We start from the raw sequence: 16,321 nt of genomic DNA on the forward strand, positions 1-16,321 counted from the left end.
ATGGAGGGCCAACATGGCCTGGTGCCAGAGGGAATGATGAATAAACTTAACCCTTTCCTGAATACCTCGTGTAACAATCTGAGCTTTAATTCCCAATGCTTACTCTATACCTCCTGAACCACACCTACACTTCTTCCTTTTACCACAAGTGGAGAAAAGAATCTCTTAGTTTTATCTACTTGGAATAGCTTTGAATTACCATTGTCAAATTTGAACTCACCCAGTATGGAGCTGTAAGCCACTGGTGCTCTGCTAGAACTCACTTCTTAATAATAAATATTCACAAAAAGAGGAGAAAACATATTTGTTCAATTACATATGTATTGCCAGATAAACCAAATCACTTGCTACTGGAAGAGAAAAAGAGAGAAGATAGAAATGAATATGGAGGAGAGAGACATAAAGAAAGAAGAAGGGAAGAGAGGATAAGTGATGGGAGGGGAGGGGAAGGAAGGATAATAGAAGAGGAAGGGGGAGCTGAGTAGAATTGTCTATTTCTCACTAAGGTATTGTTGAACAATCAGTGCCTTTGCATTTATGTAACCAAAGCTTTGTATTTTTGGTAGTAGTAAGCTGAGATATAAAATACAAATTTTCATGTAAAACCAGTTAGTGTGCTTACTCCTGCACAAAGGAAGCCAGAGTTAGGTTACTGTTGGAGTCAAGGCAAGAGTATGCAGTTTAAGTGATTCTGAGAAACAATAATTATTATGCCAAGAATGCTCCCTTGCCCAAGAATTACTCTTGTTCCCTGCTCCATTCTTCCTTTCTACAAGAATAGCAGAAACAGGGAGGCTGGGAAGGTATGGTTAGGGGAAACAAAGAAGGAGGCTACAATGCTTGATACGAAATGTACTCGTTATCTTGCCCATGTAATTGTAACCCCTCTGTACAATATTTTCACAATAAAAATAAATAAAAATTAAAAAAAGAATAGCAGAAACAGAAGAGGAAGGAGATATCTGAGTAATGATCATCTTTCTGTTTACCCTCATCTGTTTACCTTCATCCCCTCAAACAATAAAGCCAAAGGAGACTTAACGTGAACTAGTAGGGGAAATGTCTGTGTGTGGGGGGGAGTTCATTCTAACTTAATGTGAAAATTTTAAAATAATTGGGACAGCATTTCAAATATTGAAATAAAACTTTTTCAATTATTAATAAAAAGTAACTCGAAATTTATTGAAAATTTAGAAGACTACAGCACTCACTACATAGTGGGTTCTGCATAATTAAAACTGACTCCTGTTTCTATCATCAGAAATTGAAAATCGTCCCTAAACTTCCAATACTAGGTAAATTGTCCTCGATATTCACTTAAAATGTGTGAATAGAATGTAGAAACATAACTTTAAATTTAGACTGTTGAAGTGATAAGTGATGGACATTCATGATGGGTAGCATAATGTTGAGAGCATGGAAATTATTTTCCTTCCATCTTCAGTGCGTAGAAAGTAAAAAAGCTCTATTTCATGGCCCTGAAGGTCCAATTCTAAATTTAGGACAGAAGGTGAGTAGTAAAGGAGACCTATCTCAGCCATTCACAGATTGGAAATGTGGAGAAATAGCCTCATTTATGTAGGTCAAACATGGAAGTGAGGATGTGGCAAGCCCAAAGCCAAATGCCAAAGGAAGAGATATTTTACAAAATACCATGAAGTTGAAATAAGTCTTAAATAAGGAGCTGGGCTTAAAGGGAGTAGGACAGAAGAATGCAGGGGGAAATGTTGGACTAATACAGTCAGATCACTCAACATACATATGTGAGAATATAAGTAGGAAACTTGAAGGGATAGGTGGGTTTGGGAAAAGGGAAGGAAGAAAAGTGGAAAGATTAACAATGATCCAGATGTGTTGTACAATGAAATGTACATACACTCTATTCAACGCTGACATGGTGGAGTGAAACCCCTTTGCACAACTAGCTAAAGATTAAGAAAATTGGTTTTAATTTTAAGAGACCAGAAGCATAAACCTTTAGAGATAAATAACAGGATAGCATTGACATATTGTTGAGGCTTATGCTTTTTTCAATATACAAAATTAAATAACTGTCAAGTCTGCTGCAAATGTAAATTTTACTTTGCCAATTCTTTTGGCAAATTGCTTATACTATAGAGAACCAAATTCCAATATCCCATCACTTCAAATAAAAAAAAATCTTAGACACCTTTAGGTGTTTCTAAATATCTTAAGGTAATGCATTGGAACTAATTTCATTCCACATTTAAAATTAAATTTTAAAACACTAAAGTCATTTAAAATCCTCTCACACGGGCACAGATATGGATAGATAACTGATATGGGCAGAATCAGAATTATTCAGAAGGTTGTAAATGGATGCTTACCTAGTTTTCTCTCTGCTGGATCATAGAATACAGACTATCCTCATTGGAAAAATTTAGCCTTCCCAAGTTTTCTGTATATAAACATTCCATCAACATTTTCTTATTAAAGGATTATTCAAGATTAGCTATATGTTGATTGATAATGACTGAGCATGACAGAAAGGTGAGGGAAAACCATTTACTCTTCAGAGAGGTTCTGGCTTGTGTTTCACAAAGTGTTATGAAAGCTCTCCATGAGAAAACTAGTACTGTATTTCTAAAAAGTACTTGCATGCTTACACTTTCTCATAATGTCTCAATTCAAGTACTTTTCCTTGGAGTTCAGTACTATTCAATGATGCTGTGTTAGCTTTTTGTTATATTTTGCAGACCAGTCTTGGTGATGAAATTTGTGCTCCCAATTCCATCCACAAAATGCAGACAAAAATTATCTGAAAATAATTTGTATCTGTTGACAGTGCATATGCTTTTATTTTTTATTACAAACATAGAATGTAGTACAAATTTTCATAGCAATTACACTGCACTAGGTTGTAGGCAGATTCTAATGTAAATAATATCCTGTGTTCATGTAGAATAGTTGAGTATCCAATGTTTTAATATGCCTGTGGTCCTAAAACCAATACCTTACTGATATTGAGTGACAAATACAACTTCCTATAAATACAAAAGTTTTCCTTGTATCTTTTATATATATATATATATATATATATATATATATATTTGTAATGATACTGTACAGAGGGGTTACAGTTACATAAGTAAAGTAATGAATACAATTTTTTTTCTTTATTATTTGTCATGGGTTTAACTCTAGGCCTGCGCACTGTCCCTCAGCTCTTCAGCTCAAGGCTATTGCTCTACCACCTGAGCTACAGCGCCACTTCCGGTTCTCTAGTGGTTTATTGGAGACAAGAGTTTCACGGACTTTCCTTCCCTGGCTGGCTTTGAACCACAATCCTCAGACCTCAGCCTCCTGAGTAGCTAGGATTACAATCATGAGTCACCGGCACCTGGCATGAGTCATTTCTTATTGAGCATTTTTACCCCATCTTTTGTGTTCCCCTATCATCCCTTCTCTTCACACCTCCTCAACTCATCCCTCTACCCACTCTCTGATAGTGTCTTTTACATCTCATTATTACAATGGGTCAACCTGAATCCTATCTTTGTATATTAAATGAAGAAATGATGGCTTGATTTATGCTGATTCTACTTGTGTAGACACAAGTAAAATCACTCACCAAGTCCAAGAGCATATAAATGAAATGGACACCTTTTTTTTTTCAGTTGGTTTAGTTTATTGACAGGTTACAAATTATTCTCAAACTTTAATATATTAAAAATAATCTCTTCTTTTCTTATTTTCTTGGCCAGAAAATCACCAAGACCTCAATCAGCATTTGTCTCATAGGACTTTTCACATGAGTTGGTTACCTGTTGATCTGAGGTCCAGTTTTATGAGGACTCACTAATCTGCTTAGGAATTGATGCTGGCTGTTGGAAAAAAGCTCAAAGATGGATGCCATTTAAAGCCTTATAATTTTATTCTTTACCATTATATTCTCCTGCTACTTTGGTTGTTGAGAGTGTGTATAAGAGCAAGCATTCCTTGGGCATCAGGGAGACACCATATGATCTTTACATACTTACGTTTCCGAGTAACTTGCTATGACGTGTACTGCATTTTGCAAGTCCAACCTGTCAAAACCTACCTGTTTTAAGAGATAAGAGGAGTGGTAAAAGAAGGCTTAGAGACAAACACATCTTGAACATATTTTGTTCCAAGCATTCCATCTAAGGCATTTTCAGCAACTAATGAAACATGTGTTGGCTGTAATTATGGGTCTTTCTCCATGCGTGCATGTATACATGTGTATATGTATATGTGAATTTGTGTGTATAGTAACATATATGTGTACAATATAAGGGCATATACACACATATATGCATATATAAATAAATATACATATACAAATATATGCATATATATCTTTGTTCAGTGACTTAATCTATAGTTCCCAGAACATTGTCATTCTCACAAAGTGTTCATGATAAACTGCTCTGAGGACCTGTGCTCTATTGTACTCACTTCCACCATTACCTTCTTTTTCATCCCTGTGAACAACTTCAGTCTATTTTCCATAGGAGAGCTTTATTTTAATTACATGTAGTTACAAACTGATAATCAAAGACAAAGGTTGTTTGTGAAAGAAAAAGAACTTTTAGGTCACAGGTTAAAATATCTTTTTTTGGGGGGGGGGTCCAGTCTTGGTGCCTGAACTCTGGGCCTGGGAACTGTCCCTCAGCTCTTCAGCTCAAGGCTAGCGCTCTAATATTTGAGCCACAGCGCCACTTTTGGCTTTTTTTTCTTTTTGCTTATGTGCTGCTGAAGAATCGAACCCAGGGCCTCATGCATGCAAGGCAAGCTCTCTAACACTGAGCCACCTTCCCAGCCCAAGTTAAAATATCATATCCATCCAAATGATTCCTATGAGATAAAATTTGTAATAGTAGTAAACGTGAAAAGGAATTCCTAGACTTGTTGTTTTGCCATTTAGAATGGCAAAGAATAATAGCATGTCACTCATAATTCTTAAAGAATGCAAGGGAAAATGTTAGTCCCCATCATGTTCCCACAAAGCCACTGGATCCTCAAGGATAATAGTAGACCAGCAGAAATTCTTTTTTTTTTTTTTTTTAGGTCGTGATGCTTGAACTCTGGGCCTGGACGCTGTCCTTCAGCTCTTCAGCTCAAGGCGAGCGCTCTACCACTTGAGCTACAGTGCCACTTCCATTTTTCTGGTGGTTTATTGGAGATAGGAGTCTCACCGTCTCTCCTGCCCGGGCTGGCTTTGAACCACGATCCTCAGATCTCAGCCTCCTGAGTAGATAGGATTACAGTCGTGAGCCACCAGTGCACGGCTCACCAGCAGAAGTTCTATGTAGCAGACATGGAGCATGAAAGTGAAAGAGAGGAAATGAGAGAGCGTGAAAGAGGGAGAAATATAATAATACTGAAAGTGCATAACAGATAAAAAAGAGCTGTATGAGAATATTCATACTGTTATCTTTAGACTCTACATATATATTTGAAGGTATTTGATGTATGATAATCCATCAACCCAAAATATGATTTTAATAAAAAATAAAAATGACTCAGAAGAAATTTAAAATGCTAAAACAATTTTCACATTAGCAAACTCTCAGAGATATTTCATGACTTTGAAAATAATAAAGTGGCTGGGGTTAGTATAAATTTAGAAGTATAACAATGCACAAAAATATGAAAAGATATTCATATATTTCATTATATAACCCATAGCAGAAAGCAAATATTGTTTAGATGAATTTTTAAATCCCAGTCTATCAGGAGCTGGGATGGGGGCTGTTGTAGAGTGCCTGCCTTGCATGCATCAGGCCTGGGTTTGATTCCTCAGCATCACATAAGTAGAAAAGGACAGAAGTGGTTCTGTGGCTCAAGTGGTAGCACTTGCCTTGAGCTGAGGTAAAGCAACCACGCCCCAGAGTTCAACCCCATGGCCAACAAAATCAAAGTAAAAAACAAAACAAAATACAGTCTCTCACTTTTGTGACCTCAACCCTGTAATATCACTGCTTCAGCCTAGGGCTAAGATTTTAAGTGTGGACATTTATCATCCTTCCTGATTCTGACTGTACTTGATAATTTTTTAATCAATATTTTGTTCTTAATTTTGCTTTTTGTAAATCTACATGCAACTATAAAAAATGGTTTGGCCATCCCAGTCACCTTCTCAAAGTACCTCCTGATGATGAATAACAAAAAGTTTTATTATATTACAATGGAAACAGTACCACAAATAAAGAAACATAATAACAAATATTAATTATTAATAAAATAAAATACCAAAGAATTACTAGTGTTTTCACTATTTGAAGTGTACTTACATATTTGATTTTACTATTCTCACATTCCTGTACATTTAACACTGAATAAGATTATGATGTTCAACAAGAGTTTTATAGGCTACGTGTAGTCTTTAAAGTTACCCACTAAGATTGCATTTTATGACTCATCTCATCATTTCTATATGGCTTATATCATCATTTGTTCCTCACTAACATATAAAGTAAGGAAACCCTAAAGTTTTAAGAGAAACTGTGCAGTTAACAAAGTCTTAACTCTTCACTCTGCTTCTTTACACTAAGACTTTGCAACATCTCATTAGTAATGTTTCTATAAACTCTGAAGTGTACATTTTAGTAGCATATGTTTGCTACCATAAATCTTAAATATTTATAGAAAAGTTGTATAACCTGACAAACAGTCCTAATTTTGGCCTATATAAGCAAATTCCCAAAATTAAATATATTTAAAACTTTTAACAAACCTTAACACTTGCCACAGTGTTCATTATGACAGGTGCCTTGTACAGAATAATTGAATTCGTCCTCCTACACATCTCTTTTTTTATTTTTATTTTTTGCGAACATACTGTACAGAGGGGTTACAATTACACGGGCAAGATAATGAGTACATTTCTTATCAAGCATTGCAGCCTCCTCCTTTGTTTACCCTTCACATCCCTTCCCAGCCTTCCCCTGTCCCCCCATCCAATACCCCCCCATCCTACACATCTCTTGAACAACAATATCTGGGATTATTTTGTTTTTGAAATGTTAATCTTGTCTATTCTTAAATGTGTGCTTATATAAGAAGTACATGGTTCTAAAATTTCATGAGAAATCTTCAAAACTTACTTTTCTTTGAATTGTCTAGTTTAAGAAAATCAATTACACTTTATATATAAAAAATTCTCTGTGCTCAATTCAGCAGCACATTCACTAAAATTGGAACAATACAGAGAAGATTAACATGGCCCCTGTGCAAGGTTGACACGCAAATTCTTGAATCATTCCATATTTTTACAAGTAAAGATGCTGGAGAGGATGTGGCCACAAGGGAACCTTACTTGATTCTTGGTGGGAGTGTTAACTTGTTCAACCACTTTGGAAAGCAGTATGGAGGCTGGTCAAAAGACTCCATATAAAGCTCCTTTATGACCCAGCAATCACAATTCTAGAGATTTACCCAAATGATCACAAAGAAGACCATACTAAAACTACCAGCACAACGATGCTAACTGCAGCATTATTTACAATAGCTAAGATATGGAGCTCACCTCTATGGCACACAGAAGATGAATGCACCATGAAAATGTGGTGTATATACACAATTAAATTTTATGCCTCCATCAGAAAGAATGACATCACCCAATTTGTTAAGGATTGGAAAGACTTGGGAAAAAAATTTAATAAGTGAAGTAAGCCAAGTCAAAAGAAACATAGGTCCCATGGTTTCCCTTATTTTCAACAGCTAATATATGTCTGGGATAAGCAGAATAGATCATAAGCTATGTGCATATCAGATAAAATGATATTACAGGAAATGAACCAGACGTGTTTTTTGTTGTTTCTTGCTATTGTTTTTAAGATACTTATAATTCGTGATGTGATTTTTTTTATTCCTTTATATGTTCCTCCCCTACGCTCTAACCTCTGTTTTCACTGTATTTGAAGTTGGTGCGCCTACATCCTGTGTTTACATTTCTCAAATTTGGGGAGGGGAAAGGGAAATACAAAATTCTTAAATAGGGATAAATGTTGATATGCACAAAACACTATGGTGAAAAATGAACTTTACAATTTAGGCAGGGGAAGGGGGAGGGGAGTGTATTTGTGGAGGTGGGAGGGAAGGGATGGTGGAAGAAAAAGAAAGGAAGAGGTAACAATGCTTGTTAGGAAATGTACTCATTATTTGCTCATATAAATATGACACCTCTGTACAGTTATTTTTACAGGTGGACCTATTGCAACATTGAGAAAAACAAGTCCTTATGTTGAAAACGAATTTTACAACTTTGGTGGGGGGGAGTGGGGAGGCTTGGGTGGGAGGCTGGAGAAGGAAGGGAATGGATGGGAAAGGGAAACAAAGGAGGAGGCTACAATGCTTGATAAGAAATGTTATCGTGCCCATGTAATTGTAACCCCTCTGTACAGTATTTTCACAGTAAAAAATAAACAACGTATAAAAATATTCTGATATAGAAGAGTTTATTTCCTTTATTTTACTCAGATAATATCGTTAACAAAGAAATTAATGCAGAACATTGATATGCTGATATGAAGGTATTTTGAATAAATGTGTGTGTGCATACACACATGCATGCACACATGCAAACATGCACATTCTTGTTTATTGGCATGCTCAGAGTTTGAAATCAGGGCTTCAAAGTCTTGCTAGGCCTTTCCTCTCTAGATTGATGAGCTAATATATGAGCTACATCTCCATTCCTGGCTCTTTGCTAGTTCATTATAATTTCTGAAAAATAATCTCATGAATTTATTCCACCCTGAGAGTCTTCCAACAGTTATCCATAGATCTCAGGCTTCTGATTAGATATTCCGAGTAGATAGGATTAGAGGTATGAGCAGCCAGGAAAAGGCTTTCAGAATAATTTTAAAAGTAGAAGAAATTTTACTTGATGGGGGCCTGTTTTATCATCTCCTACTGTTAAAGCATTTTGGAGTGATTATATGTGAATTTATTTTGTTTTCGGATTCTTAAAAGATAGTAAGTGTTGGGATTTAAAAGTTTCAGTATTTTTTAAAAAAGGATACTGGAGCTGTGGGCCAAAAGAAATTTGACTCTCTTTGGACTTCAATTTATAAACTCAGCTCTGTGCATGATAACCCAATGTCACCAACACAGTCTGTGTTGGTGTTGAAGACAAAATGTGACAGAAAACAATCACTATAGGCAATATTTGGTATGCTATTATTTCTTGGACAATATGAATATTGAATTGAGAGTGTAAGAGAATGGAGAGATTTTACCTATATTTTTTGTAATGTTAAAAGGCTTTTGGAGACTGTGACTCATTTCCTTCCTCACTGTGTGTCTTTGGGCCATGCAATTCGTGACTTTAATTAAAATTTTTCCCAACACTAAAATGATAATAACATTAGCATTATAGCAAATATTATCTTAAGAATTGAGAGAAATAAAACTTGCAAAATACTTAACATAAACTTTTATGAACGAGCTTTGAGTTTAGCCAAAAATTTTTAATACTAACTAGAATGCAATAATATTACAGAAAACATTACAGGTAGTGAGCAACCAGAAGGAATGTGATCTATTGAACATGCTCTGCTTCCAAGGAAGCCAGGTGTACAACTACTCATGCTTTAAATCAAACTGGTTATCTTAGGACTTGGTAGTGTAAAAATATCAAGGACAGAATAATGAAGGAATGTTGTAGACTGAGGTAATGTCCATATGATAATGTGCAAAACTGATAAAAGGTAAAAGTACCTGAGCAGTATATTATGTTTTATATCATTTAAGTTGCAATGCAAAGATAGGGAATACCTAGAACAATGAATTCTTTTTGATATCCTATCATAGGTCCTTAGCAGGATGAACTCTTTCTTCATTCTTTTTTTTTTTAATTTAATTTTATTTTATTTGAGAACATACTGTACAGAGGGGCTACAATTACATGGGCAGGATAATGCATACATTTCTTACCAAGCATTGCAGCCTCCTCCTTTGTTTACCCTTCACCTCCCTTCCCCGCCTCCCCCCTCCCCCCACCCAATTATACTCCCCTCCCCCCACCCAATTATACCCCCCTCCCCCCCCACACCGACATTGTAAAGCTGGTTTTGACATGACATTTTGTACTTCTCATTGTTGCAACAGGTCCACCTGAATCCTTAAACGACTTGTTTGTCCCCATCTCCTCCACATGTTATACTGACATCAAATATAGTGAAAGCGGGGGTTACACTGTGGGGGAGGGACATACAAAGCAACAAAGAAATAATCTTATAAATGCGTTAGAAACACATGCATGAAATAAACGAAAACATTAAAATACATATTTAAGGGTTCATTTTCCTAACATCACATTATCTGACCTTTTCTGCTGGACTCAGACCTATACTAGATATTGCAAATAAGGGAAACCATGGGACCTATGCTTCTTTGGGCCTGGCTTACTTCACTTAATATAATTTTTTCCAAACCTTTCCATTTACTAACAAATGGGGAAATGTCATTCTTTCTGATGGAGGCATAGAATTCCATTGTGTATATATACCACATTTTCTTGATCCATTCATCTACTGAGGGGCATCTGGGCTGGTTCCAGATCTTAGCTATGGTAAATAATGCTGCAATAAACATAGTTGTGCTGGTAGCTTTAGTGTGGTCTTGTTTGTAAACATTTGGGTAAATGCCCAAAAGTGGGATTGCTGGATCATAGGGGAGATCTATGTGAAGTCTTTTGAGGAACCTCCATACTGCTTTCCAAAGTGGTTGAACAAGTTTACATTCCCACCAACAATGAAGTAAGGTTCCTTTCTGTCCACATCCCCTCCAGCATCTATTGTTGGTAGAGTTCTTGATTTTTGCTGTTCTAACTGGAGTGAGGTGATATCTCAATGTTGTTTTGATTTCTTTCTTCATTCTTGTAGAAGCAATATCAGATGAGAGGAACTGTATTTTTTGTTTGCTTCCTTCAATTTATTCTTCAATTTGAAATCTAAACTACTTGAGACTGAAAAAAAAACAAGGGAAATTAGACACGCAGGCTTTGGAACGAACAATCAACATAAAATAAATAAAATACATATAGCCTTATGAAAGGTCTAACTAAATTGAGTTATATAGTCTCAAGCATAAACAGAAAATGATATAAGCAATATCATGTTATTGAAAATTGAAAAATGTAAGGAGTTGCTTAATTTTTTCCTTTCTTCTCCCTTGAATTAATTATTGATTTTTGTATAGAGAGATTAAAGATAACATTAACAAGAAATGATTAAAATTCAAAAGAGATCTGGGAAGATGGTAGGGGAGAAACTGGAGGTTAAACAGGCTCTCTCATAGAAAGCAGTTTAAGTGTTCCAGTGAACAGTCCTAAGCAAGAGAATCACAACAAGGGTGCCATCACAGTACAGAGAGTTTGGCCAGAGAGGGAAAATCCAGGCAAGGGGACAGGTCCGTGCACTTGCCAGCAGGCTCATTTACAGTTGTGGTGGTGGCAGTGACAACCGTAGCCACCAAACCTGAAACACAGAGAGTCCTGGACGAGGGCCCCAGATCAGCGGGCTAGGGCATTCTACACAACACCAGCAAGAACTGACAAGGAACAGACATCTTCATCCTGCAGATCGCAGACCAGAGACGACCCAGGAACCAAGACTCTTGTGTGAGTAGAAGCCTGACATCCTCACTCCTTCTAAGGGAGCAGAGGAGGAAAGGCCACCCCACCCCTCCCCACTACTGGAGAGCTCCATCTTTGATACTGATAAAGGCCTGGCTGAACAGCTAGCTCTAACTCAGGCCTTGGAAGAAAACAAGAGGCATTTAGCAGGTCACAGGAACCTGACCTCACCTGCCAGGCTCAGCACCACCCAAGGAAAAGTCATCCAGCCCAGGCAGAGATAGCTCTGCCCTCCTTAAGTGTTGATTTCTTCACTGGGTAAACAGAGCCAGAGGCTGCCCCTCCCTACAGCAGTTTTGACAATCAACTGAAATTCAGTAAACATAAACCCTGAGAATGTCTCCAGGGTAGGCTCTCTAAGTGTCTCAGAAGCTAGCCCCTCAGGGAAACTCTACTGCTTGCTGAAAGGCCTCCACTCTACCCAGAACCAAGACTCATCAAAGCATCTCCAAACTAGAGGAAACAGCCATCTCACTCTTTTGTGATACTCAAAGCAGATCTCCCTCCCATTGAACTAGACTAGGAGGAGGATCACAAAATTCTGGGTAAAGCAGAACATTTTTCTGCCTGCTCAAACAAACTGACTTAAGAAACCAATCAAGCCACAGGAAAATCAAACAGCACAAGCAGACCAGAGACTCCAACAAGAGACTGGTTACAGACATAAGGGAGATACAGGATATTCCCACCCCCCTCCAAAAAATCAAAGACCTCACTTTTTGTACCTTTTAAAATTTGTTTAAATTTTTTGTTTTCATTTTTAATTTAAAAATATTGTTTGCTGTTAACCTTTCTTTTTGTCCTCTTACACTTTTTATTCTTGGGGAATATCTGTGTGTGTGTGTGTGTGTGTGTGTGTGTGTGTGTGTGTGTGTGTGTGTGTGTGTGTGTGTGTGTTAGCTCTACTGAACTTTTGATCCTATTTTTCTTTCTCATTCTTTTCACTTTTTTTCCTCTTTCGTTTTTTTTGGGTGACTTAATTGCTGTTATGCTCATCCTCAGATATACGAATAGTCGATTATTAGACCTTATCCGCCATTATGTACACAATCCAGAAATTTATTACTCAATTCAAAACTTCTTTGACTCAAGTTTCTTAATAGCAGTACTACCTCTTTATACCTATATAATATTTTCAGCATTTTTTTACTTTTTTGCATCTCTTTTCTATCCCTCCCCTTCTCTCATCCTATCCCTGTTCTTCTGTGAAAATTACATTGTTATATTTGCATAAATTTTAAGTGTTTCACTTAATAGATTTTAATATTTGTTTTTCTATTCTTTCTTGGCTCTTTTTTCTTTTTCTTATTTCTTCTTTTTTTTTCTCTCTCTACTATCATTCTATCCAAACTATTTCCCTTATTGAGATTAGGACTTAGTTAATTTAACTCTCCTTTTACCTTTCCACATCCCTCTATTCCTATTTTTAGCCACATCTCTCCCTAAACCTAATAATTTCTGGTATGCCAAATTATTCTTTACTTTTCATAGCCCATTAGTACATAGTTGTTTGATATTGAATAGATATATCTGTTGAACTAGATTCTATCTGCAGACTTTTGACTGTGCAACTACAGACTTTGGATGATGCTTGTCTTAAGATAGTGTTCTAGCACAAAAATGGTGTTACTTTCATCCCAATTTGGCAGAACAAGCAGAAAAACACAAGAAAAATGTCAAGTCCCGGTATCTCAATTCCCACTCATCATAATCAGGGGACAGAACAGATAATGAATAATCCAGGGGAGAGCTCCCCAAAAGCTATACAAACACTACTGGTATACATGGTAAATGAAAAAATTGAAAACCTGCAAAGGACTCAGTGTGAGCATGATAGGGAAAGAGAGGAGGCAAACCAAAGGTCAATACAGGAATATCATGAGCTTGAGGAACTTACTCAAAGATTGACACAGGAATTTCATGAGCAGATTGAGAACACTCAAAGAGAAAAACAGGAATGGCATGAGCAGGCTGAGTCCAGTCAAAGAGATAGACATGAATTGCGTGAGCTGACTGAGAATAGACAAAGAGAAAGTCAGGAATTGCATAAACGTGAGCTAGCTAATCAAAGAGTAATACAGGAATTGAGAGAGCGGGATGAAATAGACAAAGATCTTTAGAGGCATTTATGGAATCCATAAACAGAGAGCTGAAAGAAGTCAGGGAGACCACAAAGGGAATGCTGAATGGAACCCAACAGAAGTAATGGGAGTCCAAGGAAACCATAACCAATCAACTAAGTGATTTGAGAATAAACACTGAATACCAAATTAAGGAAGCAAAGAAGTTCATAGAAGATCTAAAACAAAGCTCCAACAAAGAATTTGAAGCGATCAAAACCGACCAATTAGAAAGAAAAAAAATAAAAAACAAAGTAGAAACTCTTGACAGTAGGTTAGACCGTGCAGAAGATCGAATCTCGGGGAATGGAGACAGCCTAGATTATTATAGACAAAGAACGTACAAACATCAAGACAAATGCAAGAAATATGACAGATCTATTCAACATTTAGAAGACACCATAAGGAGGCCTAATCTGAGGATAATGGGTGTCGTGGAACACTTACAGAGAGAAGTTAATGGTCTAGGAAATTTGTTTAACAGGAACCTGGCAGAGAACTTACCAAACATGCAAAAAGATAGGCCTATTCAGATACAAGAAGCTTTTGGAACTCCAACTAGACCAGACCAGAACAGGACATCCCACCGTCACATTATAATCCACACAGGATCAATTCAGACCAAGGAAAAGATCCTTAAAGCTGTGAAGGAGAAAAGATCAATCACCCATAAAGGGAAACCAATTAGAATCACCTCAGATTTCTCAGCAGAGACAATCAAAGCAAGAAGAGCCTGGGATAAGGTATGCCATGCCCTAAAGACAAACAACTATCAACCAAGAATACTATTCACATCTAAAGTCTCCTTCATTACTGAAGGTCAAATAAAAACCTTTCATACAAAGAAAAATTGAAACTATATCTCTGTCAAACCAGGCCTACAAAAGATTCTTAAAGATGTCCTACACATAGCAAACCAAGAAGACCACAATAAAGGCCAAGAAACTGTACCTAAACTGAGTATCCAAGAACCGTAGGAAGAACCCAATTGGCCCAGCTTCCAAGATGGTGGATAAAATGACAGGAACTCCCAAAGACCTCTCAGTCCAATCTCTCAACATTAATGGACTTAACTCTCCAATAAAGCAACATAGACTGCCTAGTTGGATTAAAAAGCAAGATTCTTCTATCTGCTGCCTTCTGGAGTCACATCTTGCCCATAAAAACAAACACATTTTGAATGTGAAATGCTGGAACAAAATATACCAAGCAAATGGCCCCCATAAACAGGCAGGTGTTGCAAGCCTCATGTCAGATAAAATAGACTTCAAATTAAAATCAATGAGAAGAGATAAGGAAGCTCGCTATATACTAATTAAGGGATCCCTCCTTCAGGAGGATATTACAATTCTAAATATCTATTTTCCAAACAACGGAGCACACAAATTTATCCAAGAAAAACTACTTTCCCTCAAATCTCACATAGATACAATGACATTGATTGTTGGGAACTTGACACACCACTCTCCCCACTAGATAGATGAACTCGGCAAAAATTCAACTGAGAAACAGCAGATCTAAACAACTGCATAGATCAACAAGATTTCACAAACATCTACCGAATATTTCACTCAGCAGCATCAGAATACACGTTCTTCTCAGCAGCACATGGAACATTTTCCAAAATAAACCACTTTTTAGGTCACAAAGCAAACCTGTCCAAATTCAGAAACATTGAAATTATACCTTGCATTCTCTCAGACCACAAGGGAATAAAATTAGAACTCAAAACCAAAAGCCACCAAAGAAAGTCCTGTAACTCATGGAGGCTGAACAACACACTGCTGAATTATGAGTCGGTGGTGGAAGAAATTAGAAAGGTAATCCAAATGTTCATGTTATTCAAAACAGCTCCTCTGGGACACAGTAAAGGCATTACTCAGAAGCAAGTTTATAGCTCTGAGATGCTATATCAACAAATTGGAAACAACAATTTAATGAGACATCTGAGCCTCCTTGAAAAAGAGCAGCAAGATAAACCCCAATCCAGTAGGTGGAAAGAAATGATTAAAATTAAATCAGAAATAAATTAATTAGAATCCAAAAAAATGGAAAGAATCAACAAAACAAAGAGTGGGTTATTCGAAAAATTAAAAAAAATTGATAACCCCTTAGTAAATCTTATCAGAGAAAAGAAGAGAATACATTCAAATAAATAAACTCAGAGATGAGAATGGTAACATCACCACAGAAACAACTGAGATTCAGAACATTATAAGGGAATAATCCTCAAAACTTCATGCTAATAAATTTGATAACTTGGCAGAGACGGAACTCTTCCTACCATGTATTGACATGTTGAAACTAAACCAAGATGAGTTAAACCACCTGAACTGGCCCATTTCAAGCATTGAAATAGAAAGAGCAATAAGAGACCTCCCATCTAAGAAAAGTCCAAGACCAGATGGTTTTACAGTGGAATTCTACAAGTCCTTCAGAGCAGAGCTCACACCAATAATCCTTCAGCTCTTCAATAAAATTTGAAGAGAAAGTTCACTACCGAGCTGATTCTATGAAGCCATCATAACCCTCATCCCAAAACCAGGCAGGGACTCATCAAAGAAATAGTACTATA

General features: G+C 36.8%; 1 non-coding gene across 1 annotated transcript; it reads left to right on the forward strand.

Moving 5' to 3' along the window:
- The first annotated feature begins 7,151 nt into the window (after window positions 1-7,151).
- Window positions 7,152-7,258, forward strand: LOC138829373 (U6 spliceosomal RNA). Its single transcript, XR_011372567.1, has one exon. It is a non-coding gene; the product is annotated as a U6 spliceosomal RNA (small nuclear RNA).
- The last annotated feature ends 9,063 nt before the right edge of the window (window positions 7,259-16,321 follow it).

Source organism: Dipodomys merriami, unplaced genomic scaffold, assembly GCF_024711535.1.
Source record: "Dipodomys merriami isolate MVZ:Mamm:240054 unplaced genomic scaffold, mDipMer1.0.p SCAF_170, whole genome shotgun sequence".
Classification (NCBI taxonomy): Eukaryota; Metazoa; Chordata; class Mammalia; order Rodentia; family Heteromyidae; genus Dipodomys; species Dipodomys merriami.